We start from the raw sequence: 23,204 nt of genomic DNA on the forward strand, positions 1-23,204 counted from the left end.
TGGAGGAGGAGATGAAGAAGAGGAGGAAGAAGGAGGGCGAGTTGGAGTAGTCCTGGCCAAAATATGCAGAGTGAATATAAAAGGAACCAAAGAGGGGATTGATTATTGTGTTTGACAGCTGAAGAGAAGATGGGATCGCAGAGAGCCGCAGACCTCCGCTGAGCTGTGGGCCGATGACAGACGTCTGGTGACCACGACAGGCCAGACGCTGCGAGGCCAAAGAGCAGATGCCCACAGACTGAGGCACTCAATCAGCATACGACCAGTGCTCCGTCATACATGAACGGTGTGTGACTGAGCTGTGTGACCACCGTGGACACATTGTGAGACATATCTGACAAGATGACAGCGTCACTCTGCTATTCATCTTCCAGAACATGCGGCGCAGGGCTCATATTACGGCGCACAGCCTCCAGCGACTGGCATCGTGTTCAAACTCTGAAAGTTTGGAAAGAGAGGAAAACTCATCCCCTCTAATTTCATCCTAATGTCAGGATATGTGCTTTTTTTTTTCACCGTAGAGACAGTGATTAGTGAAAAAGTCCTGCTTATCAGTCTACAGTGATAGGAGAAAGCTCCTGTCCTGTCAGAAGCAGTGGAAACATAAGTTTTGATTTATGTCCCAGATGCTACAATCCACACTAAAGCATCCAGTTCGGACTCATCCAATGGCCCGCTTCCTTTCCATACATTGTACATGAATGCAGGGTTAGCCAACAAACTACCAGTATTTTCACTTAGCACGGTTTATAGATACTGTTTCTCTATAGTTTACAGTCTTTATTTAAATAGAAGCAATAAAAACTATAAACTTATGAATTACACTTTGTGTGTTCCTATGTCAAGTTTCCAGTTGCTTATTCCATAACAGGTTCACCAAGGAGCTATAAACCAGGCTACAAGGTACTCTATCCCCACAGGTATAAAAGGTATCACATCAGCGGAGGGAATACATGTATTCTTCCGTCAGCGAGGAATGCCTTGATGTGACAGTATGGATTAAACATCAGCCCAAATCACAAGCTCTGTGAACACAGAGCAACATATTTATTCTGCAGGACATTTAAAAGTATCATTTATTTTCTGGATGTCTTGTCTTTTAGGTAAAACAGTGCCAGAGGTTTTTCATTACTGTATATAATGTAACTTCGGTCTGGGTGAGGCCGCAACAGATTATCCTCGAAGGATTTAATTTCTTTTCTACTGGCGGTATTTCCTTTTCTATAACACCAACATTTTAAGCCCTGGAATGTAATACTCATTGTATATATAAGTGTAGGTCATTCACTAGAAATTAAAAAGTTACTGACTGTATGAGACGTGCCATGCCCTGGATATTAAATCTTACTCGCTTTCTGTTTCTGCCACTCTTGTTATTGTCCAATAATTGATTGTAAAAGCTTCTTTGCTGCTCGACTGAACTGTCTTCCTGTTTAAGCCCGAACAGTGAGCCGTCATGATGTGTGAACCAAAGTCATCATACCATCCACCTCAAAGTAAATCCATCTTAGTGTACACTCTTAATACACTCCCAGTGTGTGCGTGTGTGTGTGTGTGTGTGTGTGTGTGTGTGTGTGTGTGTGTGTGTGTGTGTGTTTATGAAGTATGACACTGATCTGTCTCTCCCTGTTTTACAGCTATGCTTCCATAATCCCTGTCCTAATCCACTGCCTCTGTGTGTGTGTGTGTGTGTGTGTGTGTGTGTGTGTGTGTGTGTGTGTGTGTGTGTGTGTGTGTGTGTGTATTTCCGTGTGTGTGTTGTTCTTTTATGTCTGTGCATGTGAGACATGGTATTTAAGCTTACGGCTTTCAGGGGGCCTGGCGTTCCCATGCCATCCTGGCTATATGTAATACCATAGATAGATCGCCCTCCAGTCATCCACTCTCCTCTCCGCTCAACCACTCAGCACAATGGCCTGGACACAATCACTCCGCAGTCAATATCTCCATCAGCATTTCCGTCAACAGAATAAACACAGTGGAAATTGAAAGGTTATGGGTAGTATTACTTTTAAATGAGCTGATGAAATGGGTGCAGCGACGACAGGAGGGCAGGCGGAGAGACGGGCAGAGGTGAACATGTCATCGCAACGAGAAGAAACCAGAGCCGAACAGCAAACCCAACAAATCCACTTTCCTCAGTGAAAACATCTGTTTATCAGCTTCAGTTAAAGTCACTTCTTTTTTCTTCATTATCAACATTTCCCAGCTTGCAGTTGGGAAAACACAAGAGGTGATACCTGAGAAAGTCATGTTATCACATCTTCATTTGTTTTAATTATCATTATCATTAGTTCATCATTTTTCTTTTCTGTGTAACACAAAAAAAAACAACCAATTCAGGAAATTGGTCATATTAACAAATGAATCAAAATGTTTGACTTCTCTGATATGACAGTTTCCAAGTGAATAGAGATCATTTTTATCGTGTCTTTTGGGGGGAATTGAATATTTTATTTGTAGTGTTGATAGGTGAATAATCAAAGGATGATGGGAAATTGAGAAGCCTTGCTGTCCACTGTGGTTTCACAGAACACAAAGGAAGACGTGTTTTTAAGAGAGGAGTGTTTAATGACTACGACCCTTAGCAATGATAATCTCATTAGTCCTGTGCTGTACGTTAAGCTCTCCACTAATGACTGACGTGTGTGTATGCATGCATGTGTGTCACATGTATGGCTGTGAGCTGGTTTTGTGTGTGCGCGAGTGTGTGTGTGTGTAAGTATAGCTGAATCCTGCTCGGACCATCTTAATTATCAGATGTGACTCACGTGAGGGTAATTATGGCATATGAGACAGTGGGAACAAGGCTATGAGTGACCCAGAAATCTACAGCATAATGAAGCAGTGAAACACACACACACACACAAACACACACACACGCACACACGCAGCGAGGCTTTCACCTCTCACAGTGGGGCTGAGTGAGAGCAGCGGAAAGAAAGACAGTCGAAATTCCAGAAAGAGGAACAATGTTTCCCTCTGACTGCATCAGACGGAGTAGAGAGATTTGGGAGGAGCTGTCAGGAGACGCTCCGTCAAGCAGCTTCAAGCTCAGCCTTCTTCCTCGTATGAACTAATCTGGCTGCTCTCTGTTCTCTGTCATATCTGGCCACGGCTCCACAGCGCTGTGGTCTGCTTCCACAACCGCGGATTAAGCTCGGCTACCCGAGACTAAATTCTCTATTGAAGAATCATCTAGGTGTAATCCCTGTGTGAAGCCAGCCCTGTACGGTACAGCATATTATATCGTTCACAATGGCTATTATACACAGCGGGCTGCTCACTCTGGAGATACAGGAGACACGTGCTCGGAGAGTTTTTGCTGTGTTTTGGAAGCAGAGCCTGAGGGTTGCTTTCATTAGTTACTTAAAACGAGACCGGTTCATTTAAGGTGTCTCTCTCCCGGGACAAATTCAGAGCTCCGACAAGCTGTTTTTCACCTCAGTGATTAAGATAATACATTTTTAATACATACTGCTACATATTTCTTTCATAATCCTGTCTTCTGATTTTTTTTCATATTTGCATTAACATTTCATATTTGCATTTTTCATTTGACTTTTTTTTTTCAATTGAAATGAATGAATTAGGAAGAAAAAAAATCCCAAAATACACAACTAGAAGACATGGAAAAAAGTAGCAAAATTGTGGAAAATCATGTGAAAAGCACAACATAAACTGATGTTTATAAAAAGAAAAGAAAGGTTCGGCAGGAATGGCGCACCGCGCTGCAAATACTCTCATCACATTTACAGGTATCTAATTATATTCAGTGACTTTTATGATATTTTGTGAGCATACTTTGTGTTTGAACTCGAGGATAATCTGCTTTCACACGCCGTACTGTTTCAGACACACTTTTAAATGTTGTTTTGCTGTGTACAACGTCAATAAAGGCAATATAACCTAATTAAACTGTCAACTTCAAAACTACTAAACGTGCAGTTATGGTACATATACAGTATACAAAAAAAATCTTGAATAAGCTGGCGCTGTTCACTGAAAGTACCTGCTGTGCAAAACACTCAGGCCTATATGTCACTGTTTATAAGTAACACCAACAAAGACGGGAAACTGATGACAAGGGGGCGTTAAGTGGAGAGTTAAATATCATTTTTTATAAGTGTCATAATAAAGAATCTGTGTCACGACGGGCCACTGAGGCAGGTTTTATTACCACAGCAGTCCCTCAGCCTCATGCTGCCTAATATAAAAATGACTGCAGGTTCCTCCATATTGTGAGGGTACACATTTTAAAATATTAGACCCTCGTGTGGTGCGTGCCCTGACACCTATAGACTATTTATGAGCTGTTTGGGCGACTTCATCCACAGGATAATAAATGTGTGGAAATGACCTTACATAAAAATACTCTAATTAGTTATTTATTAAGGCCGTGCAGTGGTGCAGTGGTTAGCACTCTGAGTTGGTGTTGGTTCGAGCTTTTCCGTGAGAACTTTGCACGCACACCCTGTCCTCCCAGGCACTTTGCTTTCCTCCCAAACTCCTCAAACCTGAGCTTTCATGGCGTCTGGCTTCAGTCCTCATAACTCTGTGTTAAATGAAGTGGTCGAGAAGATGGATGGGCGGACGGCGACTGAGAAAGGTGCCAGGTTTGGGCAATAGTTGGCTCGGTGACTTTATAGGAAAAGGATAACTTTCTTAAACCTGACAGGCTGTGGGGGGTGACTGGTGACTTAAAATGAGCTTAATGAAGCACTGGTGAGTGTCCAGGATTTAAAATGCATTTTTTTTTACCAGTGTGAGCTCGAACTGGCCATAGTTCGACCCCAGCCTGAAAAAGACTTTCTTGGGGATTAATGGATCAATAAATAGTTATTTATCAAAGAGATAATCAGTTAATTAATCTAAATTTACCAGTTGTGTCCTCAGTTCCACAAAAAGTCAAAATACTATGGTAGGATGAATGGATGGTCAGACGTAGATTGGTCCCAAATTTGAGACATGAGTGACATCCTGCACCGGTTAATGGATCTCAGTGTGCTGTTTATCTGTGTAACACTGCGTCTACATCTCTTCCTGAAGAATGGCACACGGTTTCAAAAAAATGTATGTGAGCGAATTAGTGTTGAAATTACTGGGATATTTTCAATATTCTATGTTGAAAAGAAGAAGAGAATCCAAGGACAGAGTTACATCGTTCGGAATGCCGAGTGCAACAAATGTAGTTTTCAGTCTGCGCGACCAAACTCTTCCATTCCAGCACTAAGTAGGAAACACTTCAGTTTGACATTTTATTTTATTTTGTCAGTCTACAAGTATGTTTTCTGTTCTTTGCATGGTTTGATTTCCCTTTTTATATAAAGATTCTGTATTGTATAGCACCTTTATTAGAATGATTGAATAATAGTCTTCAGTAAATTCCTTTGTTTGACCAGATAAGTGAACATCAGGGTCTCTAAAAGCATCGATGCCTTTATAACAAGCTCATTTAAATCTTTAGGTACAATGGAAGTTTTCACCTTGCAATTATACAGTATTTCAGGAGTAGTTTTTGTGCTAATTTGGTAGCTTTTTAAGCATTTTTTTAAAGCTACAAACAATTATATGCTATATGTGGGGGATGCAGACAAATAATAATTTTCTCTCTCTGTGATAACTACATTTCCCCAGGTGGAATGAATAAAGTTGTATCGTATATTATTTTATCTTATCTTATTCATTATTTACTTCCCGGTATCAATGTTCAGCACCATTTTAATTAACTCAGAAATGTAGAAGGCAGCTAATCTGAAAACTTTTAGGATTGACAAATCCCACATAGTGGTTTAGTCTTCAAATTCACCAAATCTGTGCAGCATTCCTGAAAGAGAAAGGGCTGAAAATGTACATTCGTACTGCCAGCATGACAAAAATACCTTATCACTGTCTGTATGTGGGTCAGAAACAAGCTAATATGGGCTGAACATTATGTATGCATCTGTCACACGCTGCTTCACCAAGAGTTTTCTTAGGGACTTGTGCATTTGATAAAAACACACACACACACACACACAAATATATAGATGCATACATACATACGTGTGTGCATATTGTATCCTTGTTAAAACTTCCCTCCGATTTATCTTTCTAGGACTTGACCCCTCAGGCACTTTCTTAAAAACACACTCAACCTCAGTCTGAGCCTTTTTCATGGGGCTGTGCTGTACTTGGCGCCGGTGTCGAGGCGTGTAGTGGCAGAGGTGAGTTCTTCTGCTCGTACGAGTCGCCACAACTGCTCCAGTGATGCAGCAATTTAAGTGATAAGTGATACAAAAGTGCGACCCACTCAAAGTGTTGGTCTACGAGAGCAGGTTACCCTCAGCCCACACTCCAGTCATCACAGGGTCTGTCTGTGGCTCCTACGCAGACACAACATGCGTGCCTGTGTGTGTGTGTGTGTGTGTGCGTGTGTCTATGTGTGTGTGAGGACATGATTGACTGTGTTATCTTGATCAAATTCCCAATTACACAGACAAGTGTCTCTTCAATACTGCGCTCTTTGTACGGATACACAAACAAACAGACATAAACATCACACAATCACACCCACTCTCACACACAAACACAGACACACAGACACACACACACACACACACACACACACACACACACACAGGCCGGAGGCACCAAGCACTTCATTTCCTATTCCGCCCCCTCTCCTCATCCTCAGCACCCTCATATTCCACTCTGGCCTCCCCAACACTCAACTGACAGTCACTATAGCAACCTCACACAGAGCTGCGAGCGACCAGGGGGCTAATCATGGCATTGCAACATCTGTCAGAAAACAGACACGCACTCTTTCACATGCATGCGGCTGTGTCGGTACCACCAAGTACAAATATTGGCGGAGAGACAGAAAAGCACTTGATTCCTTTCTTACCTTGGCTCATGGTTCACACTGGAATTTGAAGTTGGAAAGTGGGAGCTGAAAAAGAGTAGGAATGTTCATGTATGTTTGAACTGTCTGCACACTTATCAACACAAGACATTTTCTCCCCAGGTGTTCTTGACCTGGAAAACTGATTTGCTTGAGAAGAAGCACAGACACAGATGTAAAGTGCCTACAAGGATATTTGGTGGTGAAGGAAAAAAAAAAAGGGAGTGCTAATCAGGTCTGCCACGGAAACGTTGTTGCAGGGTATGTTACTCTGCTGCCACCTGTAGACCACAGCCAGTACTTCACCTGCAAGAAATCTCAGGACGCTGACCTCTGAGCATCCACTGAGATCTAACTCATTAAAATGGGGAAGCTGAAATTAGGGGAAGAGAGCTGCAGGTGAGTTTTGCAAATGAAGTAAGTGCTGCAGTAGATCATCTTCAACCTGCAGAGTTCCCCGTGCTGTCAGATTCAAAATCAATCCCCTCGATAACGCCTTGCTTCCTTCTGCGCACGATACATACGTCTCCCAGTGAAGCACTCAGCCGGCCTCAGAATGCTCATCTCACAATACTTTCAAAGAGTTTGATGAAATCTATTTTGGGTTTTTGAAGTTTGCAGAGGCTTGCTACCAAAATGAGTCACACACACACACACACACACACACACACACACACACACACACACACACACACACACACACACACACACACACACCAGCCAGCCTCAGAAAAAAGGGAAAGTGGCACTCAGTGCAACACACACAGCCTACGTGCAGCCTCTGCATCTTTTAACAAACTGAAAAGGGGTGAGCGAATGCTTTATATTTAGAACGGTGACGCTATGCAAACTTGAGCACTAACATGAGAGGAAAGCTCAGCGAGGCGTTGGAGAGCTGCATATTCAATAATGTATCAGAGGCAGCATTTTAAAAACAGCTGGGGATCGCCGCGCTGTCTTGTCCTGTCTGCCAGTCTGTCTCTTTGCACGTCTTTCCTTCAGTCCGTCCGCAGCGGCAGATTTGCCACTCCTTGCGGGGAGCTAATGTTTGGTTAAACTTTCATCCCGTCGACAGTGCTTCCTGTCCCTTTGGATGAATCTCCCTGTGCATTTTCTTCGCTGTCTATTCCTTATAAAAGATCAGATTTCCTTCCTGCAGCGTCTTTTTCTATAGGCAGCCTTTCAGCAGCATAAATCACACACAAACCTGAGAGAAGTCTGTGTTTAACAGTGTAGGGATGAAGTTTACCTGAGTGCAAAACTCCTGTTTGAAGGTCATTATTGTAATCAGTGCTTACCTGTTTTAGTACACAGGTCTGCTGTGCCGCTTCATCCTTGAGGAATGAAAGAGTAAGAAATCTCCCCAGAATTCTCCTGCAAGATAGAAGAAGAGATACGGAGAGAAAGCAAAGAGGGCGGGGAACAGCAGGGGAAGAGAAAAATAGAGAAAAGGATTAGCAACAGAGCCTTCGCCTTTTAGAAGTCAATGCTCTCAAAGCCAACTCTGGCTTTCACCTAAGTTCTGTGTTTGTGCCTCTGTGCACTTGCCTTTGAATTGGCGTGTGTGTTTGTGTCACGGTGTTCAAATTGAAGCTTCCAACGTGAAGCCTGTATTCAGCCGCTGCAGCGGAGTTGTTCCAAAAGCAGTTTGGGTCAAATGGACAGCCCTGGCTCAAACCCTACACCGGGAGCTTTTAAGGCTTTTAAGGCTTCCATGCCAGCTACTTACAAGCCGTACGGGCTGTGAGTGGAAGAGCGGCTGAAAAATCTGGAGTGGGAAAAGCATACAGCACCTCGGTATCATAAGTACACACTCTGACAGATCAAAGGGGGTTGCATTAGGACACATGTGTGAATCCTCGCACAGAAGTGTGTGAAATGTAGGCAAAGAGGGGCCATATCTTCTCTGACACACCACCCTCCCCTCTCTCTCTCACACACACATACACACACACTTTTTTTTAATCCTTCCATGTTTTGGGATTGCAGTGACCCCGTGTCATTATCCTGAATTCTTCTGCCATCTATGGAGTGCGGCGCAGCGCACCAAGACACATCAGGAATGAAATCACTTCAGTGTTGAATAGGAATCAAGACTGTACCACTAAAAATAATCCAGAAATCCATTATTACTTTTCTTATAACATCTGTCCACTGTTTAAGCCTTTGCAGTCCTTAATTATTGTGTGACCATTATAAAACGTAAACTCAACTGGAAAACAGGATCAGATCAGTCAGGAATAAACCCATTCTTTTTCTTTTTCTTTTTTTGTTTTTTTAAGAACACCACATTTCCCTGTGGGATGCATCCAAACCACAATTATAATATGAAACAGCAAAAATAACAAGATTGATTTTTTTTCTCCTATTAATCTTATCAGGGAGATTAAATTGAATCTGTCCTCAGTAAATGTGAAAGGTGCAGTCGCACAGAGCCCCCACTAGTCTGTGCTGTTACCTCACTCCTGCCTCTGTGCTGCTGACCGACTTACACACAAGGACATAGACGATGATGGCAGCATACATTAACATCAAGATCTTATGATGTAAAGATAATGAGCGTTTTAATTGCATCTGAAAAATGGGACGTGTATCATTACTGTTGCTTTCCTTGACCTGTAAACAGCAGTTGTTTTCAGGTCCTAAAGGCACTTACATAATGTTATCAGGAGCCATCTGAAGAATGTGTTTCTTCGCCTGCCTCTGATGATCCGTCTGAGACGTGATGGATCTGAATGCCATCCTTGCTTGCATATACGTGCACTGTGGCAAATGGATGCGAGCCACGTGTGAAAACTAGTTCACACTTTATTTTCAGTTGATGACACATCCCTCTCTCTCCATTCCTCTCCACTCGCACAGTGTTTCTTCTGTAACGATCTGACAATGGCTGCCGGAATCAGCTGGGTAGAGGATTATTATAAGCATCAGTTACCCCTCCATTGCGGGCCCCGGTTTTTCCTCTCCATCACGTTGTTTTCCTGTTGGGTTTCAGTGCTCCCCGGTTGGAAACCACCTTGTTAGTGAGAATGTGCTTCACCTGCGCTGGCCCAGCAGAAGTAATTAAAGCCTCGGCAGCTTTTGTGCAGAGAGGAAGAGTCTGGAAACTAGATCATTTGGAAAGCTCATGTTGGTGCAAGCAATTTCGGTTTACGGCACAATAAGCGAGGACGAGTTCTGTTTATCCTGCAGTAGTGGACACAGCGCGACTGAAGATTCCTCACAGATTTTTGTGTTATGAAGTGGCACCCACGGTGAACGCCTGCCTGCAACCCTTTTTGGCTGCTTTGAATTTCAGTGAGGACTCCCATGGGAGCCCTTCAGTGCAGCCTTTGAAGCCCTTTTTATGTTAATGGCTGAAGTGACTATTCAGCGAGAGTCAAAATGTTGATAGTAATTTGAGGGGAATTCGTCTCCAGGTGCCGCGTCTGGACATCACCTTACGGGCTCCCGCCAGTGGCGGAAATGATTCGGGGCAAAAGCGGCGAATTATTTAGGTCACCGAAGAGCTTTTCACGTACTCTTTTCACACCACGAACCAAACTATTTCTGCTCGGATCTGCACGGCAATGGCCCAGATAATTTTTTGATGTCTAACCCTAACCAGGGCAGCTCAGTGGAACTCCACTTACTTTGGTTTGGCTTCACTCAGCATGTGTGAAACTCTCTTCTTAGGCCTCTGTCGACTGGACTCAACATCAAGGCAAGTGGGTAAGCAGGGCAGCGGAGCGGCCATCAGATGTCCGTCCATTAAACCTATTTTGAACGTGGTGTCACGGCGGGGCCGCCCATATAACACTGACATGATTACCTACAAAACGGCATCTTGCACCACCTCCTCTTACAGCGGCAGAGTAGTGTGGAATGATTTAAGATCGTATGCTAACGGCGGCATTAAACGGCAAAAAAAAATCAACCCGCAAATTTTGGGTCTGTAAACATGTTTACTCTTTCGAGGTGTGTGTGCAGCGCCGATCAAATTTTGCTCAGGATGTAGCGGAGGTTACTGCAGGTCAACTCGACAACGGGGGACTCTCAGAGCGGCATGACACCGTTTTGTGTAAACAACTTGAACTTGTTTACAAGTCGAGTGCATATTCCTAACATTTAAACATTTTCACAAAGTGATAGGCATCTAATCTGCCCCCTCAAGGATGATTAAGCCTTTTGAGAGGATTCGAGATAAATGCACAAATGCTTATATAATTCTACTGACCCGGAATTCCTGAGATTAAAAACGGCCTCCAGAAAAACACAGATTAGTCTGATACAATTGTAACACACATGTTCCTCCACTCCTCCAAGAAACTCCAGAAATGATGGATGAGAAAGATACGCACGTGCACGCACGCATGCACATACACACAATGATGATGATAACACCATCACATGTGTTTTATTTCTGATAAACTCTGAAAAGTGGGAAAATGAAAATCACCCATGTCCACGGTTTGAATCTTGAAAATATAGAACCGGATAGGTTTTAATAGGATATATTTTTCACTGGATTTCTTTAATAAGTCTCGTTGGCCCACCTGACTCAGTATCACTATGTAATTTCGAACAAATGTTCCTAAAGATGTCAAGATGCATTTAGTACTGCTCGTTTTATGGGTCTTGGTGTCACAATTCTTCATACTTTCAAAGCAGCAGTCAGGTGAGCTTGTGTCCTAAGTGGGAGTAAAAGGAGCTTTTTATAGCAAAGGAGGAAAATAAAGGACTTTTTTATGGCAATATATGAGAAAATTAAAGGAGAAGTATGATGCTTTGTCGTAATTTACACCGTTTCTAAAAATTCAGGAGAAGCAGCATTGTTTCCAATGTGCCGCACTATTTTTACACGCCTTCTGTGAATGACATCCACTCATTGTTCGCTTGGAAGAGAACAGAAGGCGAACGAGGAAGTGACCAAATATGGCGGCTCTCCCGATAGAGCGTTCAGAGCATCACTGACTTAATCCACAAGGCAGAACGTCTCAGGAAGTGAAAGGCGATGAAATGTCAGTTGTCTCCTTTTACTGGGATGCTTAAGAAGACATTTATCTGCAAAACCCATCTGAGACAGAACAAATACTGAGAAGTGATGATGTTTTCTCACAATAGTTGTTCTTTTTTATATATATATAGCAATTAGCAAAGTAGAGAGAGAAAAAAAAAAAGACCTAAATCAAATCAATTCCTGATGTGATTACCATTTCCATCTGAAACAGCAGCGTTTCTCCGAGCTGTGCACGCACACAGGTTTTCAAGCTCCCTGGCAGGCAGATTGTTTCAAGCACCCTGGAAAACTTCTTCTTCTGTCTCAGTTGCTTCTGTCACTTCGAGTAATCCCAGACTGACTCCATGATTTGAGATTTGTATTCCGTGGGGACTGAACCATCTGTAGAAGGTAGTTTCCTCTAAAACAGTTCATTCCGACTGTGGCAGTGTGTTTTTTGGGATTGTCAGAAAATAATTTGGGACCAACTGCACAACTCCCCGATAATACGGCGCGGCGAGAAAAGAATCTGTCAATACAGCTGAGTAGTTCAGTAGTTTTCATCATTTCCTCGAGCCTGTTTGGAGAAAACATGGCTGAAAATCACACAATAATGTGATTATGATTATGTTATTCTTTCAGCTCTGTGAAGCACTTCCCCACAGAAGCTGCCCTCTCAAATATTGGCTTTGCTTCCACAAATGAAGGATGCCTCTTCCTCCATAAAAACTTCCACACACATCTTCTTCCTGACCAGATGTCAGCGAGCTGCTGATGGATGCTCCAGACTTGCACTGCTCGCTGCCAGTTCTGAGCTGATGGTGTTGCTGGAAACTTTTAATTTCAGGAGTCATCTTTGTGAGTTTTCCGTCTCTTCGTCACCACGACACTGAGCTTGCTAACCTTGCAGGAACAGGACATTTGGAAGCACCTGTCTGTTGCAGTATTTCTGCCCGCCGCAGACCTTGTTGATAAAAGATGGCCAGTTTGTGTCCTCTCCTTATTTTCACTCTAACCGTGAGTTTTAGATGAAACCTCTTCTATTTTTTTTTTCCTTCTCCTGTTTGATTCAATGAGTCAGTTAAATTAGACACTGGGGAATATATTTTACTTTAATCAGCACTGTTCTCCTTTTTGTAACTGCACAGCTCCTTCTAATTATTAACCGATTTCCAAATGTTTTTCAAACGTTATTATTTATTACATTGTGGCACTACAGAGCCTCGTTATTTATCTTGTTAACTGCATAAGATTTAGCGATTCTGATTATTAATTTCAGAGTGTTTATGAATGTCCTGGGTTAAACTGTTACTTATTGCACCTTTAAAGTCATTCCTGCTGTTGTTTTGGATAAATCACACATCATTACATAAACTGCAGATCACTGTATAGGTTTTTAGTCTGCAGAGGAAGCATTGTTTCACCTGCTGCCACTGACAATAACTACAAAGACGCCGCTGACAGCCGGTTACATCACACACACACACACACACACACACACACACACACACACACACACACGCTGCTGAAGCCGACTCAGTTGCTGCTGTTCAGACTTTAATACGGCGAGTCTCACAGCTCCTAATTAAATAACCTGTTCTCCTGTCAGAATGCAATCCTGCAATGTGAGAAGTCAAATAACAAAAGCATGACTGAGTAGACTTATCAGAGCTCAAATTAGCTCAGGTGAAAACCTAAAATGATTCTGCAGAAGACTTGGTGTTTAATGTAAATACATTAAGGTCTACTGGTCTCTCGCAGACATGTTGTAAAGTTACATGAACATTTGAAATACATAAAAATGATCAGAGTAGCTTGAAAGGGGGGAAAAAAAAAAAAGAAGCCTGGTTTGCCTGGTTTGAGCGAGAGTCAAGCAGAGCCTGATCTGAAGTGAATACAACTAAAGATAATTAGACCCAATCCAGAAGGTCAGTTAGCAAACAGCAGTGGGCGGGAGAAGTTGGAGTAGCCTCAGAATAATAACAAGTCTATGTACAGTCAGAGAAACTGAAATAATTAGTTTTTGCACTTCAAAGAAAAATCTGAAAGAACCCAACAAACAAATCTATTTTTTTTTTCTAGTTAATCCTCCTGATAAAACAATACAAACCTAAATAGAGAAGAATAGATGAAAGAAAATTCTTGAATGTTGACTCTGTTCAATCCGTCTTCTACTCACGAGTTGGACGCATTATCTTTGGAAAAATATCTGCGATTGTGGGGCCGCTAATGCAAATTATGTTCATTTAGTTAAAAAGAGAGTAGAGGAGTAAGGCGGACACTGGATACATCACAATGTGTCGTTTTTTGACCTGTTAAGGCTTTTGAATGAAATTTTTCCTCTAACTGAACACCTCGGCTTTGAGTTAGGCAATTCAAGAAAAAAAAAAATTCAAATCAATGACACAATTTTGATTAACAGATGCCCCAAACACCACACAGCTGGCCTTTTCTGTCCTGTTGACACAAGGTGTTTCATAAACTCACATGAATTGCAGGCGTGATCTGTTATATTCTGTCTCATGTGAAGCCAGACAAATTGAAACGAGTACAAAACCTTCTATCAAAAAAAAAAAAGGCAGAAAATTAAAAATCCAACATTTTCACACTTAGTGGAAGGAAGAGCAACAACAGAGGGTCGCTGTAAGCAACCGAACCATGCAGCTAATTCCATGTAATGGCAGTGAAATGACACATCTTACACAAAGGGTACAAACATCCCCGCTGCGAAACAGTGTCATGCCTTTGTGAATTAATCTTATTTTTTTCAAATGCTATTTAACACTTGGAAAATCTCAATGGCTGTTCTCCTGTGCTGCAGATGTTACGGTGCGCTCGGGGTGGCCCTGTAGTCATGGATATATGGTGACAATTCTGAATTATCATTGGGTAGGTGCAACAAATTACTCAGTGGTGTCCTACTTTTAAAGACATATTAGACTCCGCTGTGCTCGGGGCCAAGAGAGCGAATGACTGAAGGAGTAGAACAAGTGAGAGAAAGTGTCGACACCACAGAGGGGGAGTTAGAAATATGAACCAGAGTTATGCTGTGATGAAAAGAGGGGCAGATCCGGAGAATTATAGCAAATGAGAAAGGGCAAATGAGATATAAGAGGGAAGGGGAACTTCTGAAGTGTGAAAAACTTTGACATAACTTTGCCCTCTTCCATCTGTTCATCCTTGAAAGACAAAATTACACGGTACATCCAATTCCTTTGCACAGTTAACATCAAATTATCTCAGCGCCCGCATCTTAATTCCTCCGCCGACAAAGGCAATGGGCACAACGTTTTTCACTAAGAGCTGTTTTTGGATGAGATACACCTGACATTTTTCTTCCCGAGGCGAGGCGTTAATTTAAGCAGAATAAATAGCGAAAGGTGGCAGAATGTCATCGGGGTGGTAGCGGGTGGCGCCACCTTGACCTGACTCCCGGTTATTTCTTGCTTTGGACGAGGTCACGGATGTGAGGCAGATATTGGATTCCCACCAGCGCTGAATGGGAAAGCTGGGGCCGAATTAGAACGACTGCAACGGGCTTCCTAATGAAGCCTGGCAGTCCCACTGCCAAAGTGACCCATTTTCCCTTTTCCCTCTCATTTTTCCCTTCCCCCTCTCACTGATACCGATGCCCCAAATTCTTCACAGGGGGAGAATATGCATAAATTTAATTAAAATGACTCAAATTATTGGGATAGATTGTGATATCCCCTTTCTCTAAAGCATTAGTCCTTGGGTGTGCTTGGACTGTGGCGGGTGAGGAGTCTGATGGGGTCACTCTTCATTCTCAGGAGAAAATGTCACCACGGAAATGGTAAATTACAATAACACAAATGAACTTTCACTTGAAAGGACAAGATCGGATTGAAAATATGTTTTCAGCGCATATGCGTGTGTTTATGCGCATGTGTGTGGCGAGACAGCAAGCCGACATCTGGTGTGAAGCAAAATCGATTCCCTTTTCTGCAAAATTTCCAGAAATATTAAAAAGGATTCGAGTGTATTTCTGAAGTGAGGGGACCGGTTAAATTTGCAAGCCCTTGCAAGATAGCAAGGGATTTTGTTAAATATTGTGCAATTACAAAATTCCCCGGAGCGACTGATTATACAGCAGTCAGACGGCACGGGGCTGTTAGCTGAACAGGCTCAGAGCAGGTCCTGGTTTTCCAGGGGAACGTCTCATCACCTGAGTCAGCATCCAGCTGCTGCATCCACTGTCCTTTTCCAATCCCAGATTTTTTTTTTTTTCCCCCACATCAAGCAGAGCTTCTGAAAGAAAACATTCATACCACAATGCTGTGCAAACATTTCAGACAGATGTGGAAAAAAAAGAATGCAAAGTAAGACTGAATTCAAATGAAGACATTTTCTTTTAAGCAGCAGAGAAATGTAAATCCAGACAAAATTCGATGTCTACCTAAAACTTTTTTTCAGGTGCTGTAAATGGATGTCATTGTATATCGAAAAATGGGAAGAAATAGAGAGAAACCCTATCATACGTATTTGCATTGACAGCCTTAATCAATCAAGTTGGCTTTGAAAAAGTTGAACGGCATTACTTTAGGTTGCCTGTTTTTACAGGAAGATAGACTTTTACCATTGCTGTGGAAAAAAAGGAACATGCTTCTTGCACTGTTAATGCAGATAATTTGTTTTCCTGAGGGAAAGGCTGAAAAGGCCATGCATTAAAGTCATTTCTCCTCCATATAATTATAACCTTTAATAAAAGTCAAAATGTTACTCGGTTTCAATAAGCTACAGGTTTCATTCTGCATCCATCAGCCACTTTTATTTCTGTACATGGATAATTTCTATTGGCAATTTAAGTTGTTGTTCTTAAATCTACGATCCATTACTGACTTCCGAATTAAATGGAAGTGTTTGTTTTGTTCAAACCTCAACATTTTTCATCAGGTTTCCTTTTTTCACATTTAGCTAATGCTGTTTGTTAACTTATGGCCAACACAGAAGAATGTGCTCACAAGCACTCGCCACATGCAATCATAAAAACAGTATAAATCCCCTATTTTTACATTCAAAGCATCAACTGATTCACAAATTCTCGTTGACCTCATGTGGTCCAGATCTCTTGTATGCTGCTATTTACTTTATTTTTCAGAAAGACAGCTGAAGAGAAGCTGGTGAAGATGGGAGCACATTGAGTTGAAGAGCAGAAGAGTGAAGTCCTAATAAGGAGAGTCTGGTCTTTTGCATTTTTTTTCAGGTGTTAGCTGTGAATGTGGTGCTGAAGCATCACACAGAGGTTTTGTTTACATGTTAGCTTTAGCTATACTGAGACTTATCGTCTCATTCAAAAGCCACCATGCCTGATTTGACAGTGTTGTTTCACGTGCTGTTGACGGCCAGTGGACGCTTTGAAAATGTGGGCTGCTTGTTAAGCACTAAAATCCGTTTCTCTTGTTATGGTTGAATACAGAATGTAAAAATGTTGATATTGAGGTTTTTAAATGAAGCAGTTTGAATAGAGCAGTGCTGAGTAATGCCTCATATAACTGATTATCTTTGTGATTAACACCACTAATTAGTAAATAAAATTCTTTTTGACTTATGTAACAACTGATTCGTTAGATTTGTTAAGTAACTTTGCCGGCTGCATAATTCACTGTGATTCTCAACATAAAAATTTGACTTTGTCCTCTCTCATAATTGTACGAACTCGTACTTTGTTGTGAGCAATTATTATTTTGCACACTGATTATCTCAAAACATCAGGATGGGGAGGCAGATTTCTCCTGTCACTGCTGCTGTAGCTGCATGAATGTGTGTGTGTGTGTGTGTGTGTGTGTGTGTGTGTGTGTGTGTGTCCCCGCACATGTGTTTGTTTCTTCCAGAGCTTCTGCTGTCATCCAGTTGCTGAAAAACGAGGTGCATATAAGTCATCCAGTGAGAGGTAGTCACTAATAGGATAGAGGCTGCTCCCTCTCTGCTACACCAGACACACAACTTGAGCACACACAGACTGTCTGAGACACACACACACACACACACACACACACACACACATACACACACACACACACACACACACACACACACACACACTCGCACCTCTATAGGAATGAGCTATGGCCTTATTACCCACCTCACTTCCTTGCAGCCGGTGTCCTCCCGTAAAAGCACAACACTGTTCCAATCCTCTCCCTAACACCTCCTCTGTCTATCCATCCATCCATCCACACATCCATACGTCTACCCATCTCTCTCTCTCTCTCTCTCTCTCTCTCTCTCTCTCTCTCCCTCTCTCACTTAGCCCCCCACCTTGGGCTGGGACATCTCGCTCGACTTCTCTACTCCATCTTCACCATCCCCCACTTCCCCCCATACCTTTCTCTTTTTTCTCCTTTTTTCTCCACACATCCAATCCCCCCCTTCCTCTCTCTGGCACTTTCTTCTCCTCCCCCACCTGAGCACCTGCATTAAAATAGCCTCCTCCGCACCTCTTTCCCCTGAATAGCGCCATACCTGAATTACTCAGATCTCTCTCCTTTCCCTTTACCTCCCCCCTTCCGTCCTTCCTCTCTGCTTCAATCCTCCCTCCGTCTGACCCATCCCTCTCCTTTCATTTCCTTTCCTCTCCCATCCACACTCCTCTAAACTTTCATCATACGCCTCTCCACTTGATCTATTAATCTCTCCCTCAAGCTTCCCTATCCCCTCAGCTCCTTTCCTCCCTTCCTACCTCGCTCCGTCCCTCCCTCGTTCTCACCCTCTTTTTCCTCCACCTCTCCCAGCCTCAGCACCTGCTGCTGCGAGGCTGTCTGGACCGGCAGTGAAATTAGGATGGAGAGAAGACGGAGGTGGACAAGACACAACCCAGGCACCGGTGGGTGTGTGCCCAAAAAATAGAAGGAGGAAAAGATGAAAAGAAAAGAGACACAGACAACAATGTGTGTCTTTAAAAAAAAAAAAAGGATGAGAGTGTTTGAGAGGGAAGATAAAGTGGCTCCAGTGGATAGAATGAAAGAGATACTGTAAAGGTTTCGTGATATAAAGTGGAGTTGTCCATTTTCAGAAGAAAAAAAAAAAAAGTTCCACTTTCCTCCGGCTGTTTTGGAGTTGTCATTTTCATTTTTTTTTCCCGTTCTAAATTGTTTGCCGTCTTCCAGTGAACACAACAGCAATCATTTTCTGCGATTCACTGCTTCACACCCACCAAACACCTCTGTCCACCAATCTGTAATTTCATTTTTGATTTGTGCCTCATTTTTCAAGGGCTGTGATAAAGCTGCCCAATTCAAACGGTGTATCAAAGTGAAGGAACGTGATCTGAGGGGACTCGCTGGCTTTCTTCCTCATCAGCAGCAGCAGCGGTGGAATTTGTAGCGGGAGCCGTCTCACGTCGTCTCGCATTGTTTGTTAAAGAGACGAGGAGCGGCGAAGGCCTCAATCGAGTGATGAGGGAAATGAGGACAAGCAGATGCTTGATTACATCTTCATGTGACACACACACACACACACACACTTAGAGTTTTGTTTGATGGCCTGCATGCTCTCATGGCTTGGTGTGTGTGTGTGTGTGTGTGTTTGTGTGTGTGTGTGTGTGAGTGTGGCTGACAGGAGGAGGTGTCCTGTCAGTCTGTAACAGGATGTGATAATTAACCTTTCTCCTGCTGAGAGGAGCCATTAAAACCAAGGCTGTAAACGAGTTTTATCACGAACAAAACACAACACACGACTTGTTAAGAGCAGCTGAACACAGAGTGAAATTGCAAAGCAGATCACCGCCGAAGTCATTACACCTCTCCACATATGTTTATCTGAGCGTATATCTGAGTACTTACCTGTCACACTAACTTTAAAATTCACTGCCAGCGAGGCTGCCACAGGAGTAATGTTCTACTTTTTAATCAAGCAGAATTATTCAAACTGCCCCAAAAACACTATTAGCTGACATCCAGATTCATTAGTTTGCTAATTCCTACCTTTTCATCTCTTCTCTAATATCGGTGACTGCATTGACCACTGATCTATTTCTCAGCACAGTTCGGACATGGACATCCATACGATGCGTACTATTCCATACATTCATTTTTCTTCTTTTTTCTTATTTTACTTTTCTTCTAATGCTTCTGATTATCCAGTTCAATACCTTTCAGACCTGAAAGTAAATTAAAAGATATAAAACTTGGACATCATTAGGGCTGGGTAAAAGAAAAAAAGCTGTTCAGTTAAGTTTGAACTGTAAAAATACAGTAATCATCATGCAGAGTGACATCTGTCAGTGCTATATCATTTTCTGTTATATTCGATCCTGTTTTTCTTCCAACAAGCTGAGCTGCTTTTTGCAGTTTGAGGGTCTGGTTTCAGTTCCAGTGACACTGACATGTCTCACACTGACAAAAGAATGTGGCTTAAAACTGTTAATGCACCAGTCCGGCACTGCAATTTCAGTCAGACATTTCTTTTCATTCATAACTCAAGCGAATCTGAATATGATACAATGGCTTGATTCTCTGAGGATATAATTATCTTAAAGCCCAGAAATACATTTTGAAGTCATGTAATGAGGAAAGACCAGTTCATATACTGGACTAACTGTCAGCCCACCGCCCGCTAAAGTCAGGCAGACCTTAAAGGAACACTTCCGCTGAAAAGCAGCCTGTGGGATCAAAACACTGCTGCAAATTCTTTAAGAACAGCAGAGCACAGGATTATTACAGAGGCATAAAAGACAGTTTGATCCTAAATAGACGTCCTTTAAAAAAAAAGAAAAACTTATTTAAACCTATTTTTTTCCTTAATTATATTTTTATTTCAACATTTTCCATTCAAAGTCCTTCAACAGTTTACAATCCGATGTCCCACAAAATATACAGTCAAGTTTGTCAAGCATTTTTATTCAAGCTGTCTCTGTGTGAGATCAGCCTTAATTCACAGATTAATTTTCTCTGTTCCGTGAGTGGAAGGATGAATTGGATTTTGTGTTTTCTGTTTATTATGAGATTGTTATACAGTTAAGCAGGTGATAGGTTAGAACAACCAATAATGTGAAAAATAGTAACATAATATTTGTCGATAATGTCATAAATTTGGCCATTTTAAATGATGTCAACCACAAAACAATTTGCCAGTAGTATAAGCGGATATCTGAGGCATTATTGTGACATTTTTTTCCAATAATCTGGTCAGCTATTCCACAAAGGAGCAGCATTTAAATAACACTTTCAAAATTTAATAAAAGTCAAACTAAGTGCACATAAATTGAATTTAATTTCTTTGAAATTTTTGCAGGTTTTGTGCAGTTTTATCTCAAAAATACATGGTGTGGATGTTATAGTTATCATACAATTTAATTAATGCAGATAAATTACAATGTCAAGATAGAGGCAGGAAGAGGCAGACAGTGGAGCGGTGGTTAATAAATAAATAAAAATAAACATTTACAAAAAGCACAGTTTGAAATAACAGCCAGGTAAATAATACTGATTAATTAACCACAGACATGACTAATAATATTTTGTCTTCATTAGGCAGGAAATGTAAAGCATAAAGATTTGAACCAGTGAGACAGTAGAACATGTGGCACATGCATCCTCACAACTGTAGCTCTGGTCGGATGTTCCCGCTCTGTCATTTTCAGCATCTCTCTAAAGTTAACAGTAGAAACTGTAACGGGATCAAGTGTGATCCTCACTCGATGATGTGGTTTGATTCAACAGGCGAGTTACTGTAGCTCACATTTTTACAGAAGTTGTGCTGGTTCTGCTAGAAAGGTGTGTGTGTTGCAGATACACCAACAAAAGGGGGAACTACTGGATACTTGCAGGTGATGTAATGTCTTTGTGGATGAAGTTTCCCAGAGAGTAAAAAGTGTAAAAACAGTATTTTGTTCAACCACTTTAGCGAATACCGAGTTGCTCTAGGGCTGAATGCTTATTGACGTCCCAGTATATTTTAAGAGATGGAAAAAAAATGCTTTAAGAAGAAAACTTCGATCCACACATGCGGTAAATTCCGAGGTGCAAATGGTTCAATATTCAGGTAAGAGATAGAAAAAAAGCGCAAACGTACAGAGCCACAGCAATGCTTCAAAATTTAAGAGGACAGAACATCGTTTAATAGGCGACTCTCTTTCAGATAATCAACCTTAAAAGCTGCGGTAAAATATGAGACAAAACCTTCCGTCATGTAGGAGCTCAGCTTTTCTGTTGTTCGGCAGTTTTCACATCATTAAGATTTGTTGACACAGATCACCAGTTGTTTCATTTCTGCTGGAGAAAAAAAAAAGTTTTCCATCTGTAATTAAAACTATTTACTTTATTTTGCATACAAATACATTTATTCCATATTAATCAGCTGTGTGTTATTTTCTTATCCTTGTAATCAGCAATGTTAAATAAATAAATGGGATGCTTGGCTAAATATCTGTTTTTGAGACGGAGACTATGCAGCTCATTACTACATGAGAAAGTAGGATTTATTCTCTTTATTTTACCACAGCAGCTTTGAACCCGCTGCACCGATTGGCTCAAGTTTATTGAACTATGTCATGATGATTTAAAGACAATACTCTGCGGTTCATTTAGATGAACCATGCTGAATGTAATGTTGAACAATATTGAAGGAAGCAGCAGCGTTTACTTACAAAGTAAATGTTTCTCCAAAAGTGCATCAGTAACTCGACTCAATAAAAACCCATGTGACTGTTTGTTCACTGACAGTAAAGTTGGGTCAATAGTTATGAAAGTCATTTAGCAACCGATTATAAACAGCTACAAACTGATCTGCTGTCATTTTAAGTTACGAAGCATAATTGTGCCTTTTGTGTCTTAACAGACTTGCAACTTTGCAAATTTTAAAGCAGAAAATATTCAAGAAAGTACTGACCTCGATTTGAAAACGAAAAATCAGTGACACCTTTTTCCATTCAACCATAATTGACTTATATACTAAAACATCAAACTCTTCTGAGCCCACAAGTGAACATTCTTTTCCATTCTCATATTTTAGTGAATCTGCTCACAATTATTGACATCAGATGTCTAAGAAAATCACTGAAATAAACATTATTTTGTTATCTGAACATATTTAAATCAGTTAAGTGATTCTTTCATGATACTTTTTCATTTCAGACATATACGACATACATATACTCGTAAATCATAACATGATATACAGTAAATCCAAACATATTTACACATATTCACAATTACAGTTTATGTACTTCTGTCCCTGAAGCTACAGTGTATGTAAGCTCACCCATAACACACAAGGAAGACTAAGTTTGTTCCTACCAAATATAACATTACCAAACACCGCTCGAACTGAAAAATGCTGCTTTTTACAACAAAAACAAAGATATGATTAAAATGCAATTAA

The 23,204-nt window shown here is 41.4% G+C and overlaps 1 protein-coding gene across 15 annotated transcripts in view; it reads right to left on the reverse strand.

The window, feature by feature from the left end:
- Positions 1-23,204, reverse strand: part of ptprdb (protein tyrosine phosphatase receptor type Db) — a 148,687-nt gene that overhangs the window by 93,591 nt on the left and 31,892 nt on the right. For all 15 annotated transcript variants that reach the window (XM_030093146.1, XM_030093145.1, XM_030093136.1 and 12 more), the window contains exons 4-5: positions 8,185-8,260; positions 6,890-6,934 (exon numbers count right to left, since the gene is read on the reverse strand). The gene's annotated coding sequence lies outside the window, so the exon portion shown is untranslated. The remainder of the gene's footprint in view (positions 1-6,889; positions 6,935-8,184; positions 8,261-23,204) is intronic.

The sequence above is a fragment of the Salarias fasciatus genome, chromosome 6, assembly GCF_902148845.1.
Source record: "Salarias fasciatus chromosome 6, fSalaFa1.1, whole genome shotgun sequence".
NCBI lineage: Eukaryota > Metazoa > Chordata > Actinopteri > Blenniiformes > Blenniidae > Salarias > Salarias fasciatus.